The following is a 19852-nucleotide window of genomic DNA, read 5'->3' on the forward strand; positions in this document are numbered from 1 at the left end:
TATCTCAAAAAATAAAAGGGGGTGGGAGGGCTGGGAATGTAGTTCAGTGGTAGAGTGCCCCTGGGTTCAGTCCTTAGGAAGGAGGAGAAGGAGGGTGAGGAGGAGAAGAAGGGTGAGGAGGAGAAGAAGGGTGAGGAGGAGAAGAAGGGGGAGGAGGAGAAGAAGGGGGAGGAGGAGAAGAAGGGGGAGGAGGAGAAGAAGGGGGAGGAGGAGAAGAAGGGGGAGGAGGAGAAGGAGTCCATATCCAAATCTCCAGAACTAGTAAATATGTTATCTCACCATAGAAAAAGAACTTTGCATTCATGATTAAACTAGGAGCTTTAGATTAAAAAAAATTATACTAGGTTATCCATGTGGACAGAATGTAGTCACAGGATCCTGAGAAAAAGGAAAGCACAATGATTAGAATCAGAGAGAAGATAGAAAGATGGAAGCAGAAGTCAGAAAGGAAAAAGTATGCCATCCTGCAGGCTTGAAGATGGAGGAAGGGGCCATAAGCCAAGGAATGCAGGAGGCTTCCAGAAGCCAGAAGGGGCCAGACACAAAAATAAAAACAAAAATCAATAACAGCAAAAGAGTACTCCAGGAAAGACTGTTTCTTTGCCTTCTCCAGACTGCATTTCTTTGCTCAGGGGCTCCCTCCCCCTCAATCTTCAAAACAGCAGCCCAGCATCTGTGCTCTTCTCTGAGCTCTGCTCCCATCCTTCTCCCTCGTACTTAAATAATTTCTCCCTGACCCTAATTTTAATGTTTCCCTTTTCTTCTTCTTCTTTTTTTTATTTTTAAAATTTGTTCTATCAGGAAGCTGAGGCAGGAGGATCACGAGCTCAAAGCCAGCCTCAGCAAAAAGCAAGGCGCTAAGCAATTCAGTGAGACCCTGTCTCTAAATGAAATACAAAATAAGGCTGGGGATGTGGCTCAGTGGTTGAGTACTCCTGAGTTCAACCCCTGGTATCTGGAAAAAGAAAACAATTTATTCTAATTAGTTCTACATGACAGTAGGATGCATTTTGATACTTTGTATACAAATAGAACACAATTTCTCATTCCTCTGGCTGTACATGCTGAGTCACACCAGTAGTGTAATGTCTGTCTCATTTTACTGTCTTTCCCATCCTCACAGCCCCATCCCTCTCCTCACTCCCTCTGCACAGTCCAAATTTCCTTCATTCTTCCCTACCCTACCCGCCACAATGGATCAGCTTCCACTTATCAGAGAAAACATTCAGTCTTTGGTTTATTGGGATTGGCTTATTTCACTTAGCTTGATATTCTTTAGTTCCATTCATTTACCTGAAAATACCATAATTTCATTCTTCTTTAAGGCTTAGTAATATTCTATTGTGTATATGTACCACATTTTCTTTATTCATTCATCTGCAGAAAGGCATCTAGGTTGGTTCCATAGTTTAGCTATTGCAAATTGAGCTGCTATAAACATTGATGTGGTGCATCACTGTAATATACAGATTTTCAGCCCTTTGGATATAAACTTAGAATTGGTATAGCTGGGTCAAATGGTGGTTCCATTCCAAATTTTCTGGGGTATCTCCATACTGCTTTCCATAGTGGTTGCATCAATTTGCAGTCCCACCAACAACATATGAGTGTACCTTTGCCCCCACATCCTTGCTAACACTTATTATTGCTTGTATTCCTCATAATTGTCATTCTATCTCTCTTTTTTAAGGACACTTATGATTGCATTCAGTCCATGCAGACAATCCAGGGAGCACATTGCTTTTTACAATTTTTTATTTATTTTGTTTCACTATCATTATTTAATTTTATTTTTTTGTGGCACTGGGAGTCAAACTCAGAGCCTTTGCATTCTAGCCAAGTGCTCTATCACTGAGCTACATTCCTAGCCCTGCTTTTTATTTTAATAAAAATAAGAGTAGATCTTGATAATCATTCTGTGCCAGTCATTTTAAATATTGCATCCTATAGTATTCCATAGTATGAACAAACCATCATTTACTTATCCATTTCCTTATAGTTTCTAATTTTTATTCATTGCAAACAGTAATGCACCTTGCAGCCTTATATTTCTATCTAACATGTATCAATATTTCTGTAGGAAATCCCTGGAATTGCAGAATGAAACTCTATATACACGTGACATTTTGTTAGATGCCCATAAATTTCTATCCTGAAAGACTGTACCTTTAAACTCCTACCATAGAGTCAGAGCCTATTCATTCAAATGCTTAAACAGAATAGTATCAGCTTTTAAATGAATAAAAAAAAATATGGTGTGTTGTTGTCATTCTTTTGTTTTTACCTACTAGAGTATTTGAGCAAATTTACATGTATTTAAAGGCCAATTGTATTTTTTTGACTATTAGTATCCTTTATACATGTTTCCACTTTTGTTTTCCTATTGATAAGCAGGCTTTTTATACCCAACATACCAGGTAAGCATGACAAGCTGCAGTCTTTCTATTCTGCAAGTAGTTTTGAACTGATGGCTATGTTTGTTATTATTGATCCAAAGCTTTGGAGGGTCCTTGAGGCCCCATTTAGGGGAAATGGGCTCTGCCTTGGTCTCTAAATGATCTGGTGGCATTGCTTTTTAAAAAATTTTTTATTGGTTCTTTTTTAGTTATATATGACAGCAGAATCCATTTTGACATAATTATACAAACATGGAATATATCTTATTCTAGTTAGAGTCTCATTCTTATGGATGCACTTAGTGGGAGGATTCATTGTGTTGTTTTCATAAATGTACATGAAAAACTATGTCAGGTTCATTCCATTGTCTCTTCATTGTCTTTCCTTTGCTTATACCCCTTCCCTTCCCTCCATTCCCCATTGTCTAATCTACTGCACTTCTATTCTCCCCCCGCCCCCACTCCCTCGACCTCTTATTGTGGGTTAGCTTCCACCAATCAGAGAAAACATTCTACCTTTTTTTTTTTTTTTTTTTGAGACTATCTTACTTCACTTAGCATCATGGTCTCCAGATCCCTTTATTTTCTGCCAGATGTCATGAAGACATTTTTCCTTATAGTTGAGTAATATTCCATCCATCTCTTGAGGGGCACCTAGTTTGGTTCCATAACTTAATGATTGTGAATTGAGCTGCTATAAACATTGATGTGGCTGACTCACCATAGTATTCTGATTTTAACTCCTTTGGATATATACCAAGGAGTGGGATAACTTTCAGTATTCCAGAAATCCCCTCCACACACACACACATTCATCAATATCAGATTTACTGACTGTGCCCTTTCTTCGTTTCCAGTTCTATTGTGGATTTACTCTTTTAAGAACTATGTCACGGGACTGGAGGTGTCCCTCAGTGATAGAGTACCTGGTTAGCATGCATGGAGCCCTGAACTCAATACCCAGCCTCATGGTGGAGAAAGGTTGGAAGAACCATTTATATTGTGTATCACTCTCATCAGGTTTGGGTAGCTAAAGAAGGAAAGTTCAGACACCCACTGGGTCATCCTCTAAGAGAAAGACCACTCTGCAATTTGTACTGGTCTCTGGGTCATTTTAGACATCAAATTTTCAAGTAATACAGTAAAGGAATGGATTGTCATTCTCAATAGAAAAGTAGCACAAATACCAAGAGGAGCTAATGGAAATGACTGGATTTTACAGAAAAGGTAAAAGTCATCTACTCCTAAAGTTTAGAGCTACTCTATGCTTGAATGATTCTAAGACTATCAATTATTAAAGAAATGTCTTCTCATTTATTTGTAATATGAGTATCCTTGGAATGCTGTTATAGGATCCAGTGTTTAAGTTTCCAAATGATGGTGAACTGAACATCAGAATTAGAATATCAAAAATTCAAACTAAGGCACATAAAACCTATGAGAAATCCGGAGAGAATTTGCTGTAAGGTCTTTATATCTGTGCCTCAGAAGGATAATCCTTTAAATATATAAATATGCTAATTTTTCTTGGAAAAGAGATGTTGATGATATCCTTGAAGGTGTTTAGAAACAATAGTTTACCCTAGAAATGTGTTCCAAAGCCTGGAAAGAGGAGAGAGTGGCCTGGGAGAGCTGTGATACTGAAGTTCCTAAGAGACTGAGCAGAAGGCAGCTCCGCTTTTTGGTCTTCAGTGCAAGGCTATTGACTGAGGGACAGAGAACATATTTAAGCAGGGGACAGATAGACACAGAAGAACAATGGCATGTGTGAGAATAACCCATGTGTCCAGTAAAACCACCTGCACTGGAATGGAGAAGATACAGCAGACCTCATGCATGGAGGGGAGGGGGCGTGCTGCGGGCAGGGAAACACAGGTAGCCATGGAAAGATCAGTAACCACTTGGGCAGGGGAAAGGCATAGAAGAAATATGTGCAAGCATGAACTATAAGAAAGAGAGGCCATGTAACCCTTGCTAGATTAGTCAGTGTTCTCCAGAAAAACAGAACCAATGGGATGTGTCTAGAGGTATATTTCGAGACATTTATGTTGTGGTTCACCCAATCATGAAGGTCAAAATGTTTGGTACTCTAATTACAACCTTGAAAATCTGCAGAGTGAGGCAGTAGGCTGAGACCCAGGGAAGGACATGCTGTCGTTCAAGTTAGAGAACCCTCTGCTGTCAGGAACCCAGCCAAATTAGCAGACAAAATTAGCTGTCAGGTTCACCCTTCTTCCTGGTTCTTCCTTAATTGCTCAGGAGGTCTGGGATGACACAGCGGGCTGGATTTTCTACAATTTCACAGGCAGTGACAAAATGCCATTTGTTTTCTGTTGTTATTGCCCAGGAACTAGTCATGTTGGAGAAAAATTAACATTAGCCCATGCAACATGAATATGTCCAGTAAATCTGCACACAGACATCTTCCTGAGTTCTTGCAAGTTCTTCCTGTCACAATTGAAGCCCACCATCCCAAGCCTCTGTACTCAAAGTACCAAAGAAGAAAGGAGCCGTATTTTCGAGTGTTTTTGTTTGTTTGTTTACATAATGAAAGAAGAATCTAATAAAGTTCCCCTTTTCACCCCTTTTCCCAGGGAAGAACAAAGATTGATTTCTGGAAACTTTGAGTTTCACATTTCTTCTGGATGAAAGTATGTGCCTATGGGGAAGAAAAAATGTGTTTGTGAAATTAAAGTGGTAATAGAGGCTCCCAGCAGAAGAGTGATTCTCTGTCATGAAGGAGCTGTTTGTCGGAGTAAAGTGACCCTCACTTTCATGGATTCTGTAAGTGTGGATTCAACCAACTGTGGATTAAAAAAAAAAAAGAAGAAAAGAAAATGTGGTTAGGTCTACAGTGATTGCATCCATATTGACATACACATTTTTTCTTGTTATCAGCCCTTAAAAATATAGCATAACTACTACTTACTTTGCATCTACATTTTATTAGGTATTTTAAATAATGTACAGAAGACTTAAAGTATACAGGAAAGTGTACATAGGTTGTATGAAAATACTATATGAAAATACTTTGACATTTTAAATAAGGGACTTGAGCATCCACAGATTTTGATATCTGCAGTGAGTCCCGAAACTGAACCCCACTGGACACTGAGGGATAATTATCCTTTCTTAGCTGGAATCAGATGGGTCTGGATTCTGATGCTGGATTCATCTCAGGCAAATTACTTACATGCACTGATCCTCAGTTTCCTAAATCTTCAGAAGGGCAATAATAGCACATACCTCCTTCCAGAATTATTGTGCTTATCCATTCTGAGAATAGCTATGGAAGTGCGAAGAGCTCTGTCAAAGTGAATAACTATCATGTCTTTGAACAGAGAGTTGCTTTTATGGATAAAACAATTTTGAGACAGGGAAACTAAGATTTAGGTCTTTTAATTCATAATTTCATCTTTTATTAATAAGCCTTAGGAACTCTTTACCTAAAACTTGCTACACTCCTGGAAGGACAGAGTATACGTAAAAGTTGTTTGGAATTTTTATTTTTCCTTCCAATTTGGGACCAGAATGAATTGTAGTGATGTTGAGATGCTGAACTTCCACACCAGATACATGATCTACTCAGCCTTTTCTCCCTTCTGGAACTTTTTTCTACTTTGTCCCATGAGGTTGTCAATTGCCGCAGTCTGGCTGGGCACAACTCAGGAGCCACTTGTCAAAAGAAACTAACTTTATTTTTAGAACTACAAACGCCAAACAAAACAGCTCCTCAGGAAAAACCCTCAGAGCCCAACTGCCACCACCAGCTTCCACAAGCCAATCAGCTAGATGTTGCTGGGGCCACTGTGAGCCAATCATCAGCCGGCAGCTGGAAGTTTGCTGGGGCCCCTTTGGCTGTGGCTCTCAACAGTCAATCAGTCTCAGCTATAAGCATGTGACTCAGGCTGGCCAATCAGAATGTCCACCTCCATTGACACAGTGATTGGTCCAGGGGCAATCATATGACTTAAGCTGACTGCACCCCCACTACTGCCAGATCTTTATGGAATTGTTATCAACGTTAAGGAAGAAAGTTCTCTCTTTGGAATTTCAAGTGTATTGTCTTTGGCTGTTAAGTTTGGTGAATGAGTATGTAACAGGTTGAATCATGTCCTGGATTCATTTCAATAGTCCTAGAACTTCAGAGTGTGACCTTATTTGGAAACAGCCTTTTTCAGACATAATTAGTTAAGGATCTTGACATTCTTTGGGTACCCCGAAATCCAATGACTAGCATCCTAAAAAGAAGAGCAGAGAACACTGAGACACATAAAAGAAGGCAATGTAAAGGTGGAGGCTGGGATTAGAATAGTCTGTCTGCAAGTCAAGGAACCCCAGGAATTGCTGGCAACTACTGAAAGTAGGAGATTTGGGGCAATTTCTCCCCCAGAGCCTCTGGAAGGAACTAACAGACCTGTTTCAAACCTTCAGCCCCCTGAGTAATGACAGAATATAAATAAGTAAATGCCCATTGTTTTAAGCAGGGGTGGGGTGGGGTTGTTGTTACAGCAGCCCTAGGAAACTAAGATAGAGTATTTTGTATAATTAAAGGAAGCTGAATACAATGTGCATCAGGAAAGTAGAAAGCAGGGAATCCCCAGTAGCAGACATTGTTGCCTTGGATCTGATGCCTTCTTGCTTGATACAATTCCCAACTTCTTCCATCTCAATTGTTCTCATTTTCAACAAAACTCAAGAAAAAAATTTGGTCTAGTTTATGTCAGATATCTTCCCTTGGTCAAGTCATCAGGGCCTAAGGGAAAGTTGTGTGCTAAAACCACACTTATCAGGACCCTCCCCTGTGGATAGGAAAACAGAAAAGTGGGTCTTGGGGAGGCCCGTTTCTACAATGTAAATACTATACTTTTCTTAGGTATTAGATAATTAAGATAGACCAGTGACTTCTTACTCTGTGTGGTAACTGCAATTGCCAAGGATACTTTCACAACTGTAGATTACTGGGCCTACCCAAGACTTACCTAAAGGAAATCTCTGGGGCTAGGATTGTAGCTCAGTGGTAGAGCAGTTGCCTAGGACATGTGAAGCACTGGGTTTGATCCTCAGCACCACATAAAAACAAATAAATAATATAAAGAATGTTTGGAGTATGATATTCCCTTAAAAATAAATAAAGGTAATTGCTAGATATCTTGCCTGTTTTGTTTGTTTTCTTTTGTTTCTTAGGTGATTGTGGTGATGAAACAGCAGGAATAGTAAACCAAGGATGTCTTAGTTCAGGTTGCTATAACAAAATACTAGAGGCTGAGTAACTTAAAAACAACAGAAATGTATTTTTCATTATTATGGAGGCTGAAGTCCAAGAGGAGGTATAAGCTTGGCTGGATGCAGGAAAGATTCCTCTTCTTGGTTTCAGACTGCTGACTTCTCAGTGTATGTATCTTCTCATGGCAGAGAAAGACCAAGGGAGCTTTCTGGGGTCTCTTCTACAGAATCCCCATTCATGAGAACTCTGCTTTGATGACCTAACTCTACTTCCCAAAATTCCCGATACTTAATACCATCACAATAGGGGTTAATATTTCAACATATAAATTTGGGGGAACGTAACAATCAATCCATAGCAAGGAACTAAATGAGGCTGCTGGAGAAGATTTGTGACAGGTGTGACTCAAACTGGGCCTTGGAGGAAGCAGAAGACTTTGCTGACACAAAGGAACAAATTCCAAGCTGATCCTTAGAAAGATTCTATGAGTCGCCCTAAATTAAACTGTATTATGCACCCAAAAATAGCCATGAAGATAAGTAGGTGTGTAAGGATGATTCATTTTTGCAACCCGATTTTCTTGTATGGGTTTGTCTTTGAATTTATTGCTTGCTACACTGTCATGGTCAGATTAATGAATCAGTTGATTTTATCCCTGTTTCAAAGAGAGCCATGTGACAACCTGAGAGTGAGTAGTCAGGGCACACATACTCTTTAATTCAAAGACATTAATGGAACACAATGGGCTGTGCCCTCTAGCATCTGGATTTGAATCAACATTTTATAATGGGAATACTGACATTCTGCCAGCAACCAGGAACACAATCTATTTCAATATCTTGGCCAAAAATCACTCCTTGGTTTCTAACTTATTTGTGAAGATTTTTTTTTCTTTCATTCTTATTGAAAGCAAAAGTTTGGAACTGGTTTGGTCTGAATGTGCACCACGAAAGCCAGATATTAGAAATTCCATCCTGGTGCAACTGTGCTGGGAGCTGGGCCAAAGGGGAGGTGAGGTCATAGGACAGAACCCTCACAGATGGACAAATGGGTTATGGCTGGAGTAGGTTCCTTATCTTGAGAGCGGGCTTGTTATAAAATCGAGTTTAACCTTCTCTTATTCCCTCTCACCCATGTGATATCTCCTGCCATGTTATGATAGCAGGAAGGCCCTCATCAAACATGGTTCCTTGATCCTCCACCAAGAGCCAAATACATTTCTCTTCATTATAAATTACCCAGTCTAGTATTTTGTTATAGCAGCATAAATGGACTGACAGGAACTTATCTGTACGTCTCACTCTGCTGATAGGTATCCTGAAAGCCCACGTATATTCCTTCTAAATATTTGTATTTTAGAAGTTCTCTCAACCTCACTTCTGGTCTCTCAGAAACACACCACACCCACACACTGCTCCCCAGGATCCCCACATAGAATAAAGGGCACCCCTGACCCATCTCACCTCTATTAAACACTTATTAAACAACATGTTGTGAATAGTTTGGAATCAAACTTTTTTAAAAAAAAGTATTTTTATTACTTATTGATGGACCTTTATTTATTGATTTATCTTTATGTGGTGCTGAGACTCGAACCCAGGGCCTCAGACATGCTAGGCAAGCGCTCTACCACTGAGCCACAGCCACAGCTGGAATCAAACTTTTGAAAAATAGAGAGCCCTTCGGAATTCCACCTGTAGAAGACAGGGGAGTTAAAATTTTATCTTTTTGTGGGGTGCGGTTGGGGTTTGTCATGAGTGTGTTGTCATTAACATAGATGAAACACATTTGGTCTTTCCACAACATCAGAATTTATTGAATAATAATAAATTCACAAGCTGCACCACTTTCATCAGTAGACAGTTCACTAAATACTTGTAGGTCACCTGGTAGTTACAAGCCAGGCAATCACAGGTTCTTTTATTCCAGTCTTGATTTCTAATATCTAGCACTCAAGTCACACATCATACTTTACACAAATGTGTGTGTGTGTGTGTGTGTGTGTGTGTGTGTGTGTGTGTGTGAAAGAAAAGCTAAGAAAGGGTTAAGGCAGCCACAGGAGTTCAGAAGGCAGAGAGTAGATATGAATTTGAAGATTCTCTGTAGGTAGTCAGATAAGATTACTGGGACCAGCCAAAGAACTTATTTAGGGCACAGAGGTATCAAAGCCCAGAACTTATTCTAGGCCAAGGTTCTGATGGCAGCAGTTTCCTAGTGTCAGCGTGGAGAGTCAGCTTGGAGTGGGACGAGCATGATTGTCATAGACAAGGGAAACCACACTCTGCTGAAGTCCAAGGACAGAGATTCAGAGGTTCATTGCTGTGGCAATTTTCCTGGGCAAGTCTTGTGATGAGTGACTGGGAGATGGGGTCAGGGTGCCACAGTGTCCAGTCTTGGGTGCATCTCTTTTTATGGGTCTTGAGTGAGGGTCTCATATGACGGGTAAGCTTGTGGGCCTGGTTTCTCTCATGAGTTTGACACGCCCATGCATCCGCATGCTTCTGATTAATTGGATAAGTTCCCAATGTGATTTGGGATGTCCATGTGTCCAGGTACTCCCCAATTTAATTTGATAATTAGAATCTATCAGGCACCACGTGCCTTAAGGTGGTGCCAGGCCAATGGTGGATGTTTATTTGAACAACTCTCCACAAACAAGGTGGGGAGTCATTCTGCCTTGGTACTTGTACTCATAATGGAGTAGCTCATGGCAAACTACCACTTTACAAAATGGAGTAACTCGGGTTTAGGCACAGCCTTATGCACAGTTGTTCTGTACATCATGGAGTAACTCAGCAGAGCATAGCCTGCTCTCCACAGGCTTATTCTTTTTGATAAATTCTGTATGTCCAACATCTGATGGCTATCTAATTACCCAGACAAATTACCAAGATATTTTTCCTTAGCGTTTGTAATCAGAATGGAGCTGCTCATAGCCAACTGCTGCTTTATAAATGGTAGCAACAGAGCCAGGCATAGTGGCTCTCCACACCTCAGTTCAAAAAGTCATGGAGCCTGCATTCAAAAATTTGGTCTTTGTCTTAAGTCTGTGGACCAGAGCTTCTAAAACCCTTGGAATTTCCTGAATGGTTAGAGTATCTTTGTTATCCTTAATGGGTCTATAATACCTAAATTTATGTTAATGAGGTGGCTTATGGTGGGTCCCCTAAACAGCTTCAGGATGGGGCTGATACCAGAAATGTAGCCCACCTACTGACCTCCTGGAATGAGAAGTGCTGAAGGCTGAGCTCTATAAACTCCTGAACCGTGAGTGTTGATGAGCTTCCAGATTGATGAACATGTTTGGGGATGGTACCAAGAAAGGGCATGGAAGCTCCATGCACCCCTCACCCTCTACCTTGCCCTATGCATCACTTGGCTGTTTCCGGGTTGTATAATAAACCAGGAAGTAAAGCGGAGTTTTGCTAGCTTCTGTGAACTATCTTGTTAAATTCTTGAAACTGATAAGGGAGTCATAAGAACCCCTGAGATATAGCTAGTTGGTGAGAAGTAGAAGTGGCCAGGGGCTGGGGTTGTGGCTCAGTGGTAGAGCACTTGCTTAGCAAGTGTGAGGCATTGGGTCCAATTCTTAGCACCGCCTATAAATAAATGAATAAAATAAAAGTCCATCGACATGTAAAAAAATTTTTTTTAAAAAGTAGAAGCGACCAGGACTTTCAACTGGTAGCTGAAGTGGGGACAGTTTTACAGAATCAAACCCTGTGCAATCTGCCAGTGTCAGAGTTGAACTGAGTTACAGGGTACTCGGTTGGTGTCTAGAGAATTGGAGAATGACTTTTTAGCGTTGGGGACTATGCTCTTGGTTTCTATGCCATGACCCTCTCCCAATAGTAATGGCTGAACTTGTGAAAATGGATGACATTGTCCAAGAAAGTGGCTAGGGAAGGAGTAAGATACTGAATGCAGAATATTGAGAGAAGCTTTATTCTTGGGACAGAAGAGGGGGCAAAGGAAACAGAAAAGAGTCAGAGATAGGAAAAAACCCCAAGAACAATATGTGTCAGGGAACAAATGCCTTCCAGACTTTGAGAAGGAGAAAGGTCACAGAAATGTCTTACTGGACCTTGGGGATTGTTTGTGACTTTCAGAAGTGCAGGTCCTGAAGGGGACCAGAGTCAGGGTCCACAGTGCAAAGGATTTAAGTATGAGTCAACAGTGAGGAGGCAGAGATGCAATTATGGAAAGATTTGTTTTTCAGAAGTTTCAATGTTGAAAGGAATGAGAAAGGGGTATGGAAACAATTCACAAAACATAAAAATCTTTGTGTTTGCTTTGTGTGTGTGTGTGTGTGTGTGTGTGTGTGTGTGTATTTTTTATATTTATTTAAAAAATTTTAGTTGTATATGGACACAATACCTTTATTTTATTTATTTTATTTTTTATATGGTGCTAAGGATTGATCCCAGAGTTCCACACATGCTAGGCAAGTGCTCTTACCACTGAGCTACACCCCCAGCCTGTATGTTTTTGCTTTTAAGGACAGGAAAGACTTAACAGGTGCTCAGTAAATTCACAAATGAACAAAAATAATAAATAACATTTATTTTGTCCTTTCTATGTGGTAGGTATACTTACTTGTGTGAGCACTTCCATCTATTAACTTGTTTATTTCTAACAGTCCTACTTGAAGTAGTGTTAATATTAACGTCATTCCATTTATACATATGAGGAACCTGAGACATAGAAAGTTTCGGTCACTTGCCCATGTCTGGGTTCTTAAGCTCCTACTGTGTAATGATAGTATATTGGGGATCCTTTTCATGTAACAAGGAGTCTACTTTATGTTTTGAATGTAAACCTTGCTGCTTGACCACTGGAGGCTTATTATAAAACTGATGTGTGTTTATTTTTTCTTTCCTCTTCTCCCTCTTGCACTCCATAACTGTGGGGGGTGGAGAAGGCAAGATGAACATCCTTCCTGTCCTAAGCCGAGTTGTCTCTGTTTACTGCACACCTGTACTAACAGACTCTGAGCCTAGAAATGGGAAAACAGCTCTCTTAAGGATGAAGTTGAACATTAATTATATCTATTGATAATCTCTGAAAAACAACTCTTGTATCCCTTATTTAAGTCCTCTGTCCTCCCTGGCAGTCAGAATGACAGCCTCTGTGACTTGGGTCTGCTGCCAATAAAATTTCTTTTTTCTTTTTCTAAAAGCGTTTTCCATGTTATTGGATCAGCCTTCAATATCAACAGATTTAAAGACCAGAGCCAAGACATTTAGAGGGTTTTATCTTTTTTAAACGAATGGCAAGTCATATTAATGTTCATTAATGATTTTATCTAATATCCATGGAATGGGAATGACCATGAAAGAGTGAGAAAGAAAGCCATGCAGATGTAGAAGATAAAAGAACATTGTCAAAACAGCTCTTCCCAACTGTCTACTTAGTACCCAGCACTATGCACTGTGCACGATGGACATTCCACAAATATTTGTGCCATAAATATTTATTAGTTCATTAATAATTATGATTAGATTGGCAATATTTATTGATGTTTTATAATATAATAAAAAGGAAGATTTTAGTAAAGAAAAGAGTAGTAGTGTATTCTAGTTGGGTATGGTAGCACATGCCTATAATCCCAGTGGCTCAGGAGGCTGAGGCAGGAGGATCTCAAGTTCAAAGCCAGCCTCAGCAACTTAGGAAGGCCCTAAGCAACTTAGTAAGACCCTGTCTCAAAATAAAATATATTTTAAATAAGGGTTGGATGAGGCTTGGTTGTTAAGTGCCCCTGGGTTCAATTCCTGGTACCAAAAAGAAAGAAAGTATTCCATATGTTCTTGTTTCATTTTTCATATGAAGATTGCTTCTTTCCAATCTAAGTGACATTGCCTAAATCAGTTTCTGTTCTTTTCTTCTTCTTAACAGTTCTTGGGATTTTGAGGGGGAGGGGACTGTTTTTGGTACCAGCTATTGAACCCAGGAACATTCTACTACTGTCCCATGTCCCCAGCCCATTTTATCTCTTTGAGACTGGGCCTGGCTAAGTTGCCCAGGCTGGCCTCAAGTTTTCCATCCTCTAGCCTCAGGCTTCTGAGTAGTTTGATGATGGGCATGTGCCACCACATCGAGCTGTTTTCTTTTTTTTCTGTCTTTTTAAAAATTTATTTATGTCTTTATTTTTTTAAAAATAATCTGTGTTGCTGAAACAGCAGAGGGAGCTAAAAATAATGAACTGAGGTTGCTGTTATCATCATCAATGCTTCTAAAGAACAAATATTTGGAAACCAGTCATGTCTGTTTTGCACTTTGCTAGAAATACGGTTTGAACAGGGAGTACACTTGGGAATGTAATAGTCAGTGGTTAAAATTGGGTGATAGAACTGAAACATGGCTTTTACATGTTGAGAAAGCCTCACTCATCCAAGAGCACATTCCAGAGGACTGCCATGATCTGCTACCCACAGATCAAATCAGTCCCTAGAGCCAATCTAATAATGTGGACAAATCCAAATCCCAGTTATCACTCCTCTGGGAGAGAAGTTAGACCCAGAGGCCTCTATGGAGTGATGTGTCACCTCCAACGTGTACAGGCCTCCTTGGAAGTGGTCAAGTTGGAGAGAAAGTTCTGAACCACAGCAGATCTCTGTTAATAGCAACATATAATCCTTTTGCATATAATGATTACTCATATATTTGGGTTTAAATTGACCTTTCTATAGGTTCCATCTGTTTCATATATTTTCACAATAGTTAATTTCACGTATCAGAGTACAATTGACACTTAATATAAAGCAGAAAGGGACAGGAGCGGAAGTCCCCAAAGACCTGAACATATGGAACCTCTAACCACTTTTCCCTCCGTTCGCAGAAATCGTCGAAATCAGTGAGGATTTTAATATCAAAAGTCCCCTCAGGAGGCCATTTTCAGCCATTATCTAAAGTGTATTGTGGCCAGCCCACGGTGGAATAGAAAAGGAGCTGTTTACAGCAGAAGTCCCAAGAGAGTCCCAATTTGGAAAAATTCATGTATAAATACCCCAAGGGAGGATTGGGATCCAGAGTGGATTCTGTGTATTTCCCCGTGATGTTTCGACACCCAGGTGAGCAGGAAGGAAAAGGTGTCCCGATTATCTACTCTGCTCACTGGAGAACAGAGTGACCTGGAAGAGACTGAGGTGTCTCTACAGTCCACTGGTGGCCTGGAGGGGTCGGGAGGGGAGTCTCTGACACACCCCGATTCACAGACAGAGTCCCTGCAATCGGGAGGGAGTAGAAAGGTCAAAGAAAAGGGGACTTACTCCACGTCTGCTGGATCGGATGAGGGCGGGTGGTCTAGAGATCCCAGGTCCTTCCTTCGGCGGAGAGGAGCAGCCTCAGCACCTAAGGGGAAGACTCGAATTCCTCCTGGGTTTCGGCACCAAATGTAAAGCAGAAAGGGATGTGAGATCAGGAACCATGGAACAAGAATGAGGCACCAAAAGAAGGCTTATTGGAAGGTGCTCCTGGGGGAGGTTCACTGGTCCACTGTTATGCCAGATTCATGGGACCCCAATAGACCTCCAGGAGCCGAATCTGATGCAATCACACAAGAGTCTTTATTGCAGGCTCGAGCCTGGACTCACAACCATTCTCTCGCAGTGGTCCCAAGGAGTGAGTCCCAGTCCTTTGTTCAGTGAGATTTCATAGGTTTTGGGGGGGGATATTCTATGCATCACAACATCACACAGCAAACCATTCCATACTGTGGGAAAATCAAACAACAACTCAACATTGATGAGCACATTCAATGGCGGTAACAAGTTGGGCAGGGGTGATTGGTTAGTACAAGATGGGGATTCCTTTGAACTGATTGGTTTAGGCTATGAGGGGTGTACGTGCTGAACTACATGGTTTCCCAACATGTTATCAACCACCATAAACTACTGGGGGGTCATCTGGCATCCCAGGTATTTCCCTGTCTCATGCTGATTGGAGGTTGTTAGGGGGGTTGCTATGGGTCCTCACCTAGCCTAACTGAGTCAGGGACACCTGCCGCCACAGACTTCTCCTATTATTTACAGACAAATAACTCAGCAGGGTGAGTATGTGCTTAGGAGTGCTCTGAGGGTTTTTCCAAGGACAAGGGTCATGCCCCCTTCCTTAGGACAGGCCTTGAGGTAGAAACTGCTGTTATTTATTTATTTTTTAAAATGGGGTCACATCAGTTTCTCACCACAAGGGGGTAAGGGCCGGGGAAGTTGCAAGTGGGAAAGGCAAGAGCAATGCTAAAAAGGGAAACCGGAGGTAGGAGGGCCTGGGCCATCTCAATGGCAGCTACCTACTGCAGGGTTTAGGGGGGTCGTGTCTATTGCAGGTTGGTTAGGGCTGATGTGCGATGACAGGGTGATTGCTTCAGCAGGCATGAACCCCTGGTGGTTGGGGTCTGTTGCCATGTCAGCTTCTGATTGGCCAACTCGGTCTCCCCAGCTGGTGGAAAATCCCTGCCCACAGCGCCATGAAAAGGGAGGAGAAGGGAAGCCTGCCAACCTAACACTCCAGATTGACATAAAATTAGATATGGCTATATCTGTGATAGTGTTTTTAGATAAGGTCAACATTTTAATCAGTAGAGTGAAGAAGAATGCTCTCCATGATATGGGTGGGACTCATCCAAGGTCGGACTGGAACAAAAGCCCAACAAATCCCCAAGAATAGAGAATCCTCCATCAGACTGCCTTCAGACTTCATCTGCACCATCAGCTTGCTGAGTGTCCAGGCTGCCAGCCTTCAGAATAGAAATGCACCATCAGCTAGCTCCCTGGGTCTTGAGCCTACTGTTAGAATTCCTACTCTTCATAGTTGCAAGAACCAATTTCTTATAAGTCTCTTTCTATAATACATGCACGTCTTATCGGTTCTCTTTAGCTGGAACCCTATTCTCCTTTCATTGTTTATTATTTCATTCCCTCTTTCCTTACCCTAGAAATAGTTTGTTATTTTAGTAATTGTCCAAGAAATTACAAAATTCATATTTGTCTAAGGCTAAAGTTTATCACCTTTATCCTCTCCCTGGCAATACATTTTAGTGGTTAAAATTGTATGTGTCCCTTGTCTACTTATATCATTATTGTTGTGCTTTTAAAAACATTTATACTGTTCTTGTTGTTTCAACTTCTCAAGTTGTTATTACTGTTCCAAGCAGCCAATGTTCTTTTAGGTTTTCCAACAGCAGTGGAAGTTCTGATGTTCCTTCTTCCTAGTCCATGACAAAATTGCCTTTCCGCACTCCTCTTGAAGATAGATGTGGCTTGTGTGACTTGAAAGGCAAGACATCATGGTGGAAGGGCATGGTGGAGGGAAACTTCTCACCTTGTGGAAGCCAGGAATAAAAGGGGCATGTTGGTACACTGGATCACTTCTGAGTGGAAGCCATTAGGTCACTCTGCGTTTTGCCACATTTCCTTTTCTCTCTTCTATGGCAACCAGCACAATTCCAAAAGCTGGAGGCAACATTCCAGAGGGTGGAGGCTCCATAGCCAGTATCCCTGGAAGGAGGCCACAAGAGGCAGAGCCTCCAGCAAACATGCAAATGCATATGTCGTGGAAGTGAAGTAAAACTTCCTTCTTTCAAGACACTGAATATTGGAGTTCTTTGTTATGCTGCACCGCCATATCATATTATAGCCTGAGCGGACTGATTTTTACCATTTTCTTTGCTTTTCATTTCATCTCGCATCTCAGCCCACTCATCAGCTCTAATTTCACTTGGACTGAAAATATATCCTTTTAAATATCCTTTAGTATGGATCTGCTGATGGCCAGCTCTCTGGTTTCATTCTTCTGAAGATTATTTGATTTGCTCTAATTATTTAAAATTACCATCACCAGGTACAGAATTCTGTGTTGATGGCCATTTTCTTTCAGGAAATTGAAGGTATCGTTTCACTACCTTATGGTTTTGTTGCTGAGTAATTGTGTTAGCCAATTTTTTCATCGCTGTGACCAAAATACCTGTCAAGAACCACCTAGAGGAAGGAAAGTTTATTTTGGCTCACGGTTTCAGAGATTTAATTCATGGCTGGCTGACTCCATTGTTCTGGGCCCAAGGTGAGGCAAGACATCATGGTGGAAAGGCCTGGTGGAGGGAAACTTCTCACCTTGTGACAGCCAGGAAGCAGAGCAAGGGAATGGGGAAGGGATCACAGTGCCTCTAGGGACCCACCTCCTCCAGTTACACCCCACCTGCCCACAGTTACTATTAGATGTGGAAGATGACAAACCCCCAAATAGGAGAGTGAGAAAGAAGGTCATACATGGATGCATTGATCCTTTCCTAATTTTTCTTTCCCAGTGATAAAACAAACACTGGGAAGGAGGAGTCCACTGAATCTAGAAAGGCAGACTCTAGGAAGTGGCCAAAGCATTGATCCTTCTCTAAACAAATCCTTTCCAGATACCAACCCCTAGTCCCTGTATCCAGTCCAGTAAGATAAACCTTAGAGACTGACCACTGACCTCAGACTCCCTCCCATTTCACCCAGTAAAACAGACCCCAAATTCCTGAGTGCCCGAACTTACATTCTCATTAATTAAGTCACCTCTCAGTATAAACTACAGAAGCCCGGTCTCCTCCTTTGTTTAGAGACTCATTTTCCACCAGGAAAGTGGGTCCACTGGTGTCGCCCCATAACTGCATGAAAATTTCATTCCTGAATAAAAGGCTGAGATGGTCTGTGGAGTTTGCCTCCAGCCGGGTCCTTTTGTGGGAACAGTTACTACCCAGTCGTCCATTCAAACTAGGGTGGAGTGATTAGGTTGTAGCTCTCATAAGCTGATCATCTCTGAATATTCCTACATTAACACTGGAGCATTGTGGGGGGCACCTCATATTCAAGTCATACCAGTAATTAAACTTCTCCTTTTAAGGAGATCTGTTTTCTTTTCTCTAAATTATTCCCATACATTCTTGGGTTTTTGTTGTTGTTGTCATTTTCACTGTAAGATGTCTGGGATAATTTTTTTCTTTTCTTTTTTTTTTTTTTTTTTTTTGTTATCTTACTATAGATATATTGGTCATCAAAAAGAAAAAAAAAACAAGGTCTTTATTAATTTGCAAAATTCCCAGCACTGGCCACCAATCTCAGGTCACTTCATTACAGAGCTTGTGCCCTATGGCTCCTATGCTGCGTCGTCACACAATAAAATCACCTACTCAGCTTTCCTACTGATAAAACTAAGGTATAAAGATGAGGTTTAGATTATGTTCTGTGTCATTCACATTAATTCTTAATGTTAATGATGTGATATATTTTAGAGGAATTTCCCTCAAAATTGAAATATTAGTATTTCAGAGTTTAAAATAAGCTTCAGATATCTGAAAAACTGTGTGCATACCTCATTCCCTGATTATGGTGCTGAACAAATGAGATGTTATTGTCTGCTTATTAGTCTACTTATTAGCTCATAGGTTTATCCTATTCCAATAGGAACACAGCCAAAGTCACACAGCGAGTACCCAGTGGAGCAGGTGGGAGAATCAGGTTTCTGATTATTCCTGTATTGATCCAGACACCAAACCAAAGGAAGAGAATACATGAGCCTTTTTTCCTGCTCCAGTGGAGAGAGTGCTCATCAGCATTCTTTGTCAGTGCCATAGCTGCTAATACAGAAAGTGGCAGTGCATTTGCTCTTGTTAATATGCTGAAAATATTTGCTTCCCGACATCTGTCATTTTGCATAACTATGAACACAATCCAATGGCACCATCTGGGATGTCAGGGCAAAGGCGAGTGTGACGGCTTGAAATTCCCTTCCAATCTAATTTCACAGTTTTTAAAAGCCTTGGTTTTCTTCCATGATAATCATAGGGGGAAATAATTAACAATTATCCTCAGAGTGATGAAATTACTACAAATTAAGATACCGTTATAAATATAATTTGTGAATAATTATGTGACAGGAGTAGGAGAAGGGCAAAATTAATGAAGCAAAATTAATTAAAGCTACTGAGAAATAATTTTGTTTTACATTTATTTACCTTGGTCCATTAAGTATAGTCTGTCCCAAGATGCTTTACAACACTGGATTATTGTTCAGAAGGATATCTGGAGAGCATGCTCATAAATGTGTATGGTAAATGTGTCTGGGTACATTGCCAGTGATACATGGCTTAAAGTCTCATCAGGACCTTCAGAAAAACAGAGTGATCCTACTATGAAACGTTAAAAATATTGACATGCACATGAATTATAGGGGTGAATAGAATGGTCAGTGTAGACTA

The sequence above is a fragment of the Urocitellus parryii genome, chromosome 14, assembly GCF_045843805.1.
Source record: "Urocitellus parryii isolate mUroPar1 chromosome 14, mUroPar1.hap1, whole genome shotgun sequence".
In the NCBI taxonomy this organism is placed as follows: domain Eukaryota; kingdom Metazoa; phylum Chordata; class Mammalia; order Rodentia; family Sciuridae; genus Urocitellus; species Urocitellus parryii.